Genomic DNA, 14263 nt, shown 5'->3' on the forward strand with positions numbered 1-14263 from the left:
ATTATAGACACTTTCGTTTATATCAGATGCATTTGCATAAACGAATTTTATCAATGCAAGAAACATGTCTGGGTACAATATTATTTAGAGCTGCCCAGTATTGAAATCTTGAGCGAGCAACAACTTGGCGCCAACTTTCCTGTGAAGTTGCCGCGAGTCGCCTGTTTAGGAAGTTCGAAGAAGGAACTTTCGACGAAGCAGTTCGACGGTATAAAAGAACTTTCCATTCGGGTAAACGCTTTTAATGAGAAAATATGATGCGGCGCCTCGACGTAACCCAACCAAGATGCCAATTAAAGGAGAATAGCTTTCTCCCACTCGTCAATTCAACTGGCTCTTTTCTCTCACCCATCCTCGCAACGCCCTCCGTCTTCCCATTATTACGCCGAGAACGCGCAGTAACCCGGTTGGGTATGCTGATGAAAATCGTAATGCAATAGGCATGTAATACAAAAGGGGATAAAATACACCCCCGTCTCCCCTCGAAGCCCCTCGATAAGACGATCGACCCTTCTTATTCGCGTGCATAACTACGTACTTCGGATCTGATAGGATGGTCGGGGATTTCCAGCTTCGGGGGGGCCTCGGTCACAAGGGGTCGCCGATACGTCCCCGGTCGCGACAAGTTAATCCCCAGATCTGGAAAATAATTTTCTGACGTGGATGACAGACGGTTGATGAAAAAGAGGGTTCTAGAGATTTTCATAATCGCTGCCGTAAGCGTTCAAGAGAAATCTTTAAGGAGGAATAAATTTGCAATCGAATATTAAAAAATAGTTTCTCTCATAAAATTATGAGAAAAATATTTTAAAAAATAGATAAATAAAAAATTATGCTGTTATTCATTAGTGTAATCCATATTTATAATATTATAAAGAATATAACAATAATTTTATGTAATAGTGTTTTAGATTAACAAAATCGACTATTGCTTTTTCATATAAGCCTATGAATACGTGTGCATATGCGATTAATAAACAATGCTTATTTCATGAAAAGCTCATAAAGTTTTCAGAGATAGAAATATTTTTGCAAGTTCCGAATTACTTTTCGTAGGAATAGAAATATGAGAATCGCCATTGAAGCGAATCGTGGAACATTACGAAAGGGAAGAGAGAACCGGGCTCGATCGGTAGTTATAAATCAAGAAGGACACGCGAAGCTCGCCACCCTTCCTGGCTCTATCAGGATGACCCCCTTTCAGAAGCACGCTTCTACAAAGTATCGACCGACCGGATGTAAGAGGAGCGGGTAAGAGGGAAAACCGACGGCGCATTCTACGGATACAAACCGAGAGAAAATTTTGCTCGCTCAAATGTCGAATTTACGACGGACATGCTTGTCGCTCTCGCCGATCTCAACAGGTCATCGAGTCTCGATCTCGAAAAGGAAGATGATCAACTCGCGATTGATGGAGAGCCAAATGGTAACACGAGCACGGAGGGACCTTCTAACGAGAGATATAACCTGAAGGCTTTTCAATTAGAGCGGGAATAATTGTCGCTGCCGAAAAACGCTGATTCCTCGAATCAAAGTCGATCGGAAAGCGTTTTTATCAGTTCTCTTTCTCTCATCAAGATTGGAAAAAAGCTATCGGATCTACTCCTCCCGATAAACTTCCAATGTCTCATTTTTTTGGCAAAAAAAGAGACAAATACAAATCCTCTGATTTTTCACGTTCATTGTGACACACTCTCTCTCTCTCGTCTTCATTATAATATAACGCATCATTACAAGATAACGAGCTCGACCGCGAGCCGGTAACCAAAACGTTTAATTAATCCGACGTACAATTTCGGCGCGATGCGGCACTCGTGTACCGGGCGATATCGCGATGCTCGATCTGCGAAATTGCGAAAGCGCGTCGCGAGTTGCCGACGACATTTCAGCCCCCGTTATTAACTGTGACCCCGCCGCCGTTGGCGCAGACAACCCTCCGCGGGAGATGACCTCGCGTGCCCTCCTTTATCGCGAGTACCGACACACGTCGGCGATAACCATTCGAATACCGGTGGTCCGACGACAGTGACACATTACCGTTCCGCTTTAAACCCCACGGTTATAGATCGGTTAGCGCTCTTCACCCCCGCCCCCTCCCCTTTCCCCTCTTTCTCGCCCTTTCCCAAGCGCTCGTATACCATCGACGCATAACTGGTAATTAGGCGAGCCGAGAGCCATTACCGCAGCCCGGGTTTTCCTTTATTAGCCGCACGAGCCCGGTCGCGCAAACGCACCGGATCTGGCGGATGGAAATACCGTTCGTTCGTTCGTTCGTTCGTTCGTACACATATGTCGGAATATGGGGACCGATCGAGTAAAGAAGGAACGAGCCACGTTCCTCGAATTCGCTCGTTCTCCTTCCGTCCACCCGCGACCTCCGTACGAGGGGATGTAAAACATCGAACGGGAGGTTCGACGAGAGAGAAAGAGAAAAAGGCGCGACGTAGTTCCTGGGATGGAGGCATATTTTAAAAAACGTAGCTACGATTCTCGATCCAAAGGATTTGTAATCTAAGCTATGTGTAGAGCTAGTCGCTTTAAAGGCATATTTACGACTTTTTTTTTTTTTTTCTAAAATTGAAAGAACGAATTAATGAAGCGAGAGATTTATCTCGAGATGGATGTAATAGGTTTATCGGCATAAACTCTGGTCATTGCCTTACACATTTCTTCCTTTCATTTACAATCTTCTTCTTTATTAATATTATAAATTAATTGTATAAAGAGAAATCGACTTTTTTATTAAAGAGAGATGCATTTAACATCTATTTATTTATTTATCGAATACAAGTAAGCGCGGATGCATTTGATACAACGTTCTTTTCATCCTCGAAATTGCCGATAACTTGCCACTAAGTTAGCTTCACTATTCGAATTCGCGTGCCGGTGGCTCAACGCGGACTATCTTGTCGCGGTACACCTTGAGGTTTGCAATTACTGCGTAACCGTGAGACCGGTTTCAGTGGCTTCTAAGACGTCGATGGCGTCCGCACGCGGCACCATATATACCGCATATGGATAGAGATAGGCTCGAGAGTGGGGACGAGAGATGTGTAATTAACGCGATCGGTTTGCAGCGAGACACTAACGTATCTGTCTTCCTACCCGCCTCGTGGCGCACGCACGGGGTTGGTTATCCCTCTACCCTTACATAATACGCGTCACGTAATGTAAATCTACGAACAATGCCTCCCTTTCCCCTGTGCCGAACATACACACATATCGTTCTACAATGCAGTTCGTAATGCACTGGGGATGCTTTCGTACGACGATCCAATTGGTCTTGCGATTGGAAACATAGAAGTCGATATGTCTTTTTTCTAAGAATAATAAGATATTCATAAAATATAATGCACATATACGCTCCCTTTTTTAGTTGACATATATATATATATCGATTTATCATATCACAATTTATTTAGCTATATAAATATTTTTAGGTTTTATTAAATATTTATATATAAATGTCTCGGTAGAAGCCTGCGGAAATATCGAAAATCTCGAGCCATTTGAGACGAGCCATTAGAAATGCAATTCGGTCACAGATACCATCTGTCTGTTTCTGAGAATAGCTTTATTTGTGTATTTTAAATAAAAATGAAAAGAAACTATCTCATTCGAGGTTTGCACAGATGATTGAACGTTGCAGACTCATCGAGACTCTGCAAATGACAAACTAGGAAAATTCCGCGCGATGGAAGTATAATGAAGGAATTTACGCGATATTTTTCCGCGGCCACTTTCGCAAGATCCTTCCAATTATTATTCTCGAGAAAATAAACAATAAACGCGAGGGAGTGCGAATTAATCCCTGAATGGACTGTCCGTTGTATCGAGGTAGTTTTGCTTACGGACTTAAAAAGAGAAAAGATGCGTAACGTGATAAGGGTGGGCGGTCTTTTATAGATAACAACGAAACCTAACAGAAATTGCCGGTTAAAATATTCTCAATTTAATCGGGTTTACGAATTACAGGGCCACAGTAGTGGAAAAATTCGCATATCCGGAGAGACAAATGATGAATTTATAATATTTTCGGCGAATCGTCAAGACCAACAAGAGTTAAAATCCGCCGATTCGATACCAGCTGAAACTCGCAACCCTCGCTCCTCTTCCTTATTAGACTTGTGCCCTTAAGAGACGCAGAATTACGATTACGAGTCGGACGCTCGTAGCTGCCTCGCTACTTCGAAAGTTCCACGTCCGTATAAGCTACCGGTCGATGGGTCATCCGACGAATAAGAATATTCTATCAGCCTTTCTCGCGCTCTTTCGGGAAAAGCGCTAACGAGCTATAACTCGACGTTTTTTCCCACTTTTCTTATTTAGTAAATATCATTTATCCTTAGTACCTTCAGTAAATGGACGAAAATTGCATTACTAATCTAAAAATTCATAAAAAATTGACTTCCCTTATAGTTTATAATATTAATCATACTGCGTGTCACGAGTGTATAAATTAATAAATAATAAATAAATAAATATCTAACATATATATATATATACAATTTTTTAATTGTATATAAAAACTACAATATATTGAAGTATTAGATAGTAGTTAGCGATCGAATTAGTAATCGCTGCATAAAGCGTCGCGTTGAATTTAATTTATGACACGATGAATAGTACATACGTAAAATGGCGCATTATTAAAATCCATGCAAATAAGATGTTTTTGCGCGTCTAAATTAATCATTTTCCTATCGACACACATATGTATCCGAATAATATGACAATTGAACGCGTGCGCGTTAAGTTTATTTTGCCAAGAGTGAACATTACGTAGCGGAAGTGCATGTCGTAGTTGATGTACATAAATGTCACGCGCGTATCGAACTTCATGCACATATCTCGATCTGTACCAAAACCAATCACGGCACAGGTGTGGCCGTGAACTCCGGTAAATTGTTGTACAACCTGATGAAAACGGGAAGCGACCGTTACGCAACGTTACAGCTGTCGTTACATGCATTGTCTATATTGACAGTTTGCACTCGCGCTATTATTTTATAATTTTGCTAATTCGATATGAAATCGTAATGTTACTACATTCATCTTCATCGATTTTCTCTCGATGTGTTAAAAGATGAAAAAGAAAAATCTTTATCATAGCACATGTATTTAAGACATCTATCGTAGAAAAAAGATGCTTTGCTTAAAGAATAGGGAAAATCATATAAGAATATATTATATAACATTATAAAAAAAATATATTTTGCGCTACTTAAAAATTATCGCAATGTTTTTTATTAGACATCATATATCCGATTTTTTTATCGAATACTTTTAAAATTTTCTTTTCGTTAAGATCGCGATTAATTAAGCATAATGAGATGCAAAAGAACTGAATAATTCATTTAAAATCTCTTGTCTGATCTTCATAATCGTTATTTACTAAACTCTCAGCAATTAAGTCACGATACAGATTCTCGTTGAAGAAGCAACATTTGAAATTCCATAGAATCCTGCTATTGGCATATGTCTCCCATCGTGACGATAACTTTATATTGTACATCGCGCATAATGTTGTACGTGTGCGGTGAGTAAATGAAAATTGATGCGCGCGCGTTCCAAAATGTTGATACATGATAAGATCGCGATGGACTCCGACATTCTTAGAAGCTTAGTAATTTGCGCGATGCAATTCGAATTTGGAAGGAATTTCCCGAGAATCGTAGCTCTTTCGCGATGCCAGCGGGGGATCGAAATATACAACGCCGGGCGCATGTACGCAAACTTGGCCGGAGGTTCGCTAGTAGCGTGGCACCTGTCGTGCCCGGCTAATCTTGAACACGTGTTTCCTTGTGTTAGCTGGCCCCGTGCCAATGCGCGGAGAATGGTCATTGTGTAGTATCATGCCCTGTAGGAACGTGCATGTTTGCCGATCTCGAACTGTTACGGTCTTGTGACTGTATCCTTTCACGCATCCTACGCAATGTCCAAATTTCTCAACGGCCTGTAGATGTATCATCTGTATACAAACGTGTAAATTGCGCGGCACGAGAAAATGACCGATGATCGATATTCTTCATGAAATATAGATTATTAAAGTGTGACGGTTATTATTAATTACGCGAGATGCAAAGCAACAAAGAGGTTAGATGATATCGGAAGAAAATTCATAGAAAAATGGAAAACAATTTTGGGATTCTTCGATCTCAGGATGATAAATTGGCAAACATTATTAACTCGAATTAAAGGAGATTTTTACGCAAATGGAAAATTCTACAATAAGATACACACGTTTACACGTTTAGCGGGTTTGCACGCTCAATTTAAACTTGCGCGCAACTATTTTGCGATAATAACGAGAAACATTCAGCGACGTTCATCAAGTTGATGTTAAAGACACATCATCCATTCTACGCATATAGCTCGTTAGAGAATAATGAAATGGTCGAAACCGTGTTATTTTAATCTTAAATGTTATGTTTGTACGATTTAAAGCTGTATACCCTGCTGTGTGTTACAAGCTTTACAAGAACTCGTAAAGTTTTCATTTCTAGCTCCGACGATATATATATGTATATTTCGTGAAAGTGTTATCAATGTTTTTGTTTCGTATGACTAGAAAGAGAGTTGGCGTTAAAATTAACTGGCCGCATAAGCGCTCGCCTGTACACGCACACATATAACACATATTGTCGGAGCTCGGCGAGCAAACGACGTGCCGGCGTGTCACAACGCATGCTGCGACGTAAATATAGACACGCGTCGTCACGTGTCAGGGAATAGTCATTAATGATGTAAGCGTTTGAAATTTAATACTTGATGATTATCTTTGCAAATGTCACGTTTAGATTTCGATAAAGTCGCACTGCCGCTAAATGAACTAACGAGCAATTTGATATTTTAGACCCTCCATAAGAGTAACTCTCTCTACTGCCTATTAATTATTATTTTATAAACATTAAATGAAACAATGTCATTCGAACGGCAAATACGTTTCGCATGGGTTATGATACAATATCGGTTATATCGTCTTTCACGAACGAATAATGAAAAATTGAAAATGTTTTCTAAATGAATCATGAGTGATAACTATAATTTAAACTGTATGTAAATGAGAAACGGGAAGAAATCAGCATCATCGGTGTAGAATGAATGGCAATTTAATTATTATTTATTGCTCGGCAATGCCGAATAACTAAATTGCCGCTGAAATTATTTTAAGCAGCTGCATCATCGACAACATGGCACAGTGATTGGCAATTTCATAAACAAAATAAAGCGAGAAATCGAGAACACGTTAAAAGTTACAATCGTACACATTTTCAACATTTTTCAACTATTTTCAAGCAGTCTCTGATTTCACTTGTCACAAGCATCTTTTAATCAAACAACTACCGATGATATATATTCGAAACAATTAGTAAAGATAGCTATTGACTAGAAAATGTTTCATATTAAAATAATATACCGATGACTCTTACATATCGATCGATTATTGTCAATACACACGATAACTATATCGCTGACAATAATTATCGCAAAAGTTACGCGTTAATTGCGCCTGTAAAAGAATATATCATATCTTGTAGGATTAAAGAATAACAAGAGCTATTCGCGAAGAATAGATAGCATACACGATTGCCTGGAGGGTATGCAGAATTCGCTGTTCTTCGCGATTCAGACTTGCAAACTATTCCGTACGAAATTGCCAATAAAAGTGTATTCCGCAGCCATGATACCGGCCTAGTAAAAGATGCAACTCCGTGTGTTGCAGTCAAACTAAACGAGATATATATTCCAGCTATATATTATTCCAGATACATATTACTTTTATTTTTATAAAAAATAACTATGACTAAAGACGCCATTTATCATTCGTGTCGCGTCATAAAGATCATTAATTAATTTGTAAATATTTTATAAACAACTTGCCTTTGCATTTGTACGAAAAAATTTGATTCAAACCGTCTGTCAAACTTTAATAAGTAACAGATTTCACCGAACATTTAAACTCAATTTTATTCTTAACGATTTTTTTTCACGACCTGAATTTTATGTAACTTTATATAATTAATATGTGTAAATTTTATACTATTAATTCACGTTTTTAATTGTTTTCCATTTGATTTATCAATTATGGATCTTGCATTTTATTAGCCATAAAATAGATTGTGAAAAGTAATTTAACGATTTGATAAGAAATAAAATAATCTAAGCAAACCATTAGTACTTCCAACTTTTGTTAGCACTAATGATACGCCATTGTAAACCATTTTGATTTCACTATGTCAATACTATATATGTTCTCTAACAAAGTCTAGCAAACGCAGTCATAGGTCGCGGTGTGCGAATAGTTAGTTGATATCGCCAACCAATTTGCAGCGAGTAAAATTACTCGAGGTCAGACCACGAGGCGTAAAGCAGTAATTGCCATTTACCAGGGTCGACCAGTGGGCACCGAATATTCCATTAATGATTTAGGGTGGCACTTTCGCCGGCACAGAGCCCACTCGTCGGGCTACATTTCCGCCACGATAATTCATCGAGCACTTAACGATCTTTCAATAATGAGTGAGTCAGCAGCCGGGCAAACGAAACGTGTAATTTACGTTAATGACACGCGCGTGCTAATTAATTAGATATGCAATCGCATCGATTTCATTAAAAGAGAGACGGCCGTTTCGAATAAAAATTATAAGCTTCCGATCGATTGGCGGAGTCGTTTAAAATTACGATTGGAACAACTTATACGAACGAGTTAAATCGTGATCTTCAGCGCGTTTATCGCGCGTTTAGGCCTTTACATTACTCATTCGAGTTAATATTGAATGAGTCCTTGGTAAGTTAAGACTAACGTCGAGATTCCAGTGCGCCAAGCTGTACTATCGCGTTTCATGACCAAGGACAGAGTTTTAGTATCAAGCCTTATCATTGTTTAATCATTGATAAATTTAACGTTAAAAAATTCCATGACGAACAAACTGTATGATAAGTAATTCTCGCAATGTTATTTAAAATAGTTCTAGTAATATGTAATAAAGGCGATAAAACTGTTTTTTCCATAAAGCAAAATATATATTTCTCCTCAGGAATATGCCTAAAATTAATTGACTCGTTAATTTTTAAATATAAAACATATTACGCAACAAACGCATGTGGCAAGTCTGTTTTTTAAAAATGTATGATAAATTAGCCAGATGAGTATCGGTGCATCGGAACAAAAGAACGACAAAATTGACATTTTAAATTCTTTCGAAATTTGAATCGTATATCCATTTTTCCTACCATTTCTAAATAAAATCACGTCCTACATAGAATAATCTCATTATTATTATATCATATATCTAGCAATAAATGATAAAATAAAAAAATGGAAACAAGATTACATTAAATTTTAAAATATTCTGGAATTATACGCAGAAAGAGAGGAACATATCTCCATTCGTATAATATTGCGGAATTCGCAGAGTTGCACCACGCATGGGATGCCCTATATTAGAATGCCGCTTACATTACAATGAGATACAAAACATTTCGTACTTTGCAAACGGTCCCCCTTCACGTAGATTAAGAAAGGAAGTGCTCGATGAAGGTATCGTCGTCGAGCTCTGTACGCGTAACATCGTAAGTTAAGACACGCCGGGGGAATTGGTGTAGAATTCCGTGTGAATACGTACACATATACAAATACGCACACACAGGTAGAGAGGTGAGAGGAGCGTTGCGAGAGCAACGGTGTCGCGCTGCAACGGTTATTCGATTATCCTATCTCGTCATCAACCCCCTGTCGTAACCGTTCTCAGCCCGTGCACCACCTACGTAACACTTTTCATAATAACATTCCCCGCCAGCTGAATTCGCTGTCGTTTAAAGCCGATTTTTGTGGGCACTTCGTTCCACGCGAAAACGAGGCAGATCAATTTACAGGCCGTCAACTTCCTCAGAGGATTGATATTCTCTATGTGTAGGATGCTACGGTGTAAAATCAGTAAGATATTCATGGGATCATTGAAAATCTTTAGTCTAAGAAAAAATATAAGAAACTCGGTAACTAACTTTTCAATTATCTCCGATCAATCAATTTGACGTTTGTATAACGTCTACACTACAATACATAAATTACGACTTATAGTTTCTCGACGAGCCTCTTAGATTATCCGCCTTTTTCTTCCATAACGTATCCGAGCTCAAACAAGGAAGCGGAAAAAAGCGGTTGATCGATCTTTTTCGTAGCGATGGCGAGCGACGCATCTTTTCTAGGGGTGAGATGCGAGGGAGGCGAGTCGCGCTGGATCGGAGAAAAAAAAAAAAACCGAGGCAGTGGAGCAAGGAAAGAAGGACGTGGATAAGAATGAGGATGGAAAGGAAAGTACAGGAATGAAGGTAAATACGAAGGGAAGAGAGGGTAGACGCAGATCCTCACAAAGGCAAGTTAAGAATACCTTCGCTATGCAAGACCAGCTGCGTTCTTAAAAGCATATTTGGCTCGGTATTTCTGCTACGGTCGTCTATATAAAGCGCCTTCGAAACAACTTGAATTTCTTCACGCCACAACATCGTTAGAACTCCTCCCCCCCCCCCCCCTCGTAAGGACCGTCCAAGCAATGGTAGGCATCGGTGTTCTCTCCCGCCGTTATATCACAATCGTCTACCTAACAGTAATACTCGAATTGGAGCGAAAATTCCCTTTTCTCGTTTTTTGCTTTCATTTCAGAATAAGTGACATTTAATTCTACTCTAAAAGATAGTCGCGACTTAAAATTTTATTTTTGCTTTTGCGCTGTTTGTAATATGATACTAAGTAATGCTTAATCTGTTTTCACACACATATACAATATAAAAAATATTATATTATATTTTCGAACTAGACATTTAATAATAGGAGGAGTACGTTTAATTAAATCATATCTACTTAATTGTTACAATTCTTTTCTGAAATACTAAATATTCCTCTATTATATTAAAAATATATTATTTATTAAAGTTTCTCTATAAAATATAAATTTAATTGATTATAACAATCTATTAATCCTATCTTAAATTTCGCTTTATTATCTAAATCATGTTTATTTTTTTTTTTTTTATATTCTTAAACTTGTATTTCGGAAACAAAGCATCTTCAGATCTCTTCGGTATACGTTATAAACTTTTCTCATTATTTTAGTTAATAGAACGTGTTGGTGAAGTTGGAACTAACATTGTTGGAAATACTCGGTGTATTAATACAATAATATAATAAAGTCCCCGTTATATTTAATCCGAAAGAGTATAATTATCGAAAATAAAAATGTAAGATACTCATATTCTGAAAGCATTAAAAGACATATGTCATAAATAGAAAATGGAAAAAGAAGTAAAATTGTTCTATATGTCTAAAAAATACATACCTAAATAAATATAATTTGTTATCGGTACTAAAGATATGCTTTTTTTGCAATAAATGTTATACGCATAAGAGACCAAAATTTTAAAAAAATTAATGGAAGCGTGCACACAAATTCCATGCGAATTTAGCGCAATGTATGAATTCAAAATCATAATTGTATCTCGAAAAAAATAATAATATCCATAATAATTATTTTATTGTCAATTATTAACTGGAGTTTGCTGTATTTGCCATTTGCTACAATATGATAGATAATTGGGCGACATAGCAAAATGAAAAGAGTAAACGCGAGCATATTTGCGCAACATCTATTTCAGATACTAGCAAAATTCTCACTCTCCTAGCAACGCATAGTTGCTGCTGTTTATTTATCTTGCAAATGCGCCAACATGTGCGATAGAACATTCGCATTTTGACGGATATCGCTCGGCATTTCTCTCGTACATCTCTCAAAGCGAGTGGCAAAGGAGAACACGGATGAAAAACAAATGTCAGTGAAGTCGCTAAAACGATGTCTGTCATTTTCGCAAATGTCGCGCCGTAATTATTTATCCCAGTTGTGAATTGACTTGTGATACACTTTATGAAAATACAGAGCATCTAAATGTTCTCTTCTGCAAAAATTTTTTCGTTGCAAATTAAAATCAAGCAAGTTGATTATAGCAAATAATTAAATTATTTAAGAATATGTTAATCATTTAATAAATTCCCGTTAAAGAAATATAAATACGTTCAAATAATTAAAAAAAGAAACGATTTAAAAAGAATATATATATATATTGTATCCAGAAAATGCGTCTGTCAGAAATATATCCTATATTGCGAATAACATTCTTTCAGTTCCGACCGATGAAATTAAATATGATGACAATAACCCTATCCTATTCCTGAGCGAGAGAGAAAAAGAGATTGCACGATGCGCGATACCGGCTTTAGAAAGAAACGAGCACGGTGCGTTATCCGATGTGGCCGCATGCGATAAGAACCGAATACACGAGCGTTATCTTATCGTTCCGTAGAGCACACATACGGATCCTGCCATATGCCATTAACGCCCCGACGTATCCACGCATAGTGGCCGCGTGTATGAAGAGTTATCGGGCGATCGTAACGAAGTTATCCATACGTCAACGTACGGCCCGATAGCTCTCGAAATTTTTTCCCGAGCGCTCCACCCGCCCAGGAAATCTGCGGATCCTCGCATGACGAAACGGATCATTGCGTCCGGTTTTATCGGCGTAGCGACGATATAAATCTGTCAGGGTGTTCGAGAGGGTTATATCATACGCGAGACTCGTGCGCTCGATCTCCTCTCGACAAGGGGATCCAATGGAACCAAATGGTGTTAAAATATCAGCGCGGTACTATGGGATGGCCTATTTTTTAAATGTATTTAAAACGTATCGATATATAAAATAAAGTGATAAATAAATAAAAAATGTTATTCTTAATTTAAGTCAAATGGGATTAGTCTGAATTAACTTAACGTCAATATCTAAATATATTTGTTGGATACACAATATTTTTATTTAATGAGGACAAAATTTTTAAATACATCTTTTACATATTATACGTAAAAGAAATAAAATAGAGCACATTTTTTTTTTAAATTTTAATTTAATTTAATTTAAGTTTGTGACATTATGTATATTTATTCGGTAATTTTATATATCTTTAAGAAAAATTATCTTTTTGGTTTTAATTTCGAGATAAAAATTTCATTTAAATCAATTATAACAATCTAACTTTAAAAATTTAAAGATGCCGTAATATAACACACAACTATTAAATCTTTTTAGTGAATAATCTTCTTGATTATAAAGAAGAGAAATTAAATTTACTAAAATTATTATTTGCATTAAATTCTACATATACTTCAAATTTAAGAGCGAAAAGGAAGGCACTAGATAATTTCACACAAGATGTCGATGCTGCTAAAGCCGTTGATACTTATGGGGCTATTGGATGGTTAGGTGGTCTTTCATTAATGCGTGCTCTGTGCGATAAAGTTTTTTCCAGCTTACGAAACGGGTGATATAACGCCTAATACCTTCCAGCGTCCGATATTTGCCGCGAGTGTCGCCCGTTGCGGTTAAAGTTTATCGAAAAAGTAAGAGGATTCAGGGGGATGCCCTCATCTACAGGTAAATACAGCAGGAACAAAAATACCGTGCCCTATTCACTTTGATGATGCAGCTCTCGAGATAAGTACAAGCGAAAAGCAGGGAAACACAATGCCCGCATTTGCGTCGTGCGTGTCTAGAGTTTTGTTACTAAAACCCAGCAAAAAATATACACATAAAGTGCTATGAAAGCAGTAACTAAAATGTTAAGGCAACAAATAGATGCAAACATTTGAGCTCAATGAGTAAATAATAAAAAAAAAGTACTTTTAATAATTATTAAAAATTTATCTGTAACATTTTTTCGTATAAATTAAGTACATAACGATGAAAATTCTTTAAACTTCAGACCGGAACTTAATTAGCCCCAACAACGGTATGCTAATTTTGAACTAACAGTTTAATAACCATCTCGTTGCGGTACGCAAATTTTTTTTTTTCCATTAAAGCAAAAATTAACGTTTTCAATTTATTATATTGTATCTTCGGCATAGAAACTTTAATTTTTTTCGATTTTAATTCGTATTTTATCGTGTTTCCGCAAAAGATAATATTTTAGAAAATCGGATAAAAGTAAAAATGTCTTTTACGAGTTACCGTATCCACTAGTTTTAAAACTAGTGGAACTATCAAATTTCGATTTAATCGATTTTGAGATTGCCATGTTGACCGCGCAAAGATACAGATCATAAAAAAGGCAGCGCGAGCGATATCATGTATTTAGGATCGTTGTAGTCGTGCATAGAGAGGCGAACGTTAGCGGTGGTATTAACGTAACCGGCGCTCGTTACTTTCCACTTAG

At 37.3% G+C, this 14263-nt stretch overlaps 1 protein-coding gene across 29 annotated transcripts in view; it reads right to left on the bottom strand.

The window, feature by feature from the left end:
* Positions 1–14263, bottom strand: part of LOC138941526 (CUGBP Elav-like family member 1) — a 495676-nt gene that overhangs the window by 243881 nt on the left and 237532 nt on the right. The window contains exon 1 of one of the 29 annotated variants that reach the window (XM_070311307.1): positions 539–622. The exons of the other annotated variants lie outside the window; for them this stretch is intronic. The gene's annotated coding sequence lies outside the window, so the exon portion shown is untranslated. Of the gene's footprint in view, positions 1–538; positions 623–14263 lie in introns of those variants that run through there. 29 annotated transcript variants of the gene reach the window in all.

Source organism: Polyergus mexicanus, unplaced genomic scaffold (assembly GCF_030449975.1).
Source record: "Polyergus mexicanus isolate NDT 795.1 unplaced genomic scaffold, iyPolMexi1.0 SCAF_19, whole genome shotgun sequence".
Classification (NCBI taxonomy): domain Eukaryota; kingdom Metazoa; phylum Arthropoda; class Insecta; order Hymenoptera; family Formicidae; genus Polyergus; species Polyergus mexicanus.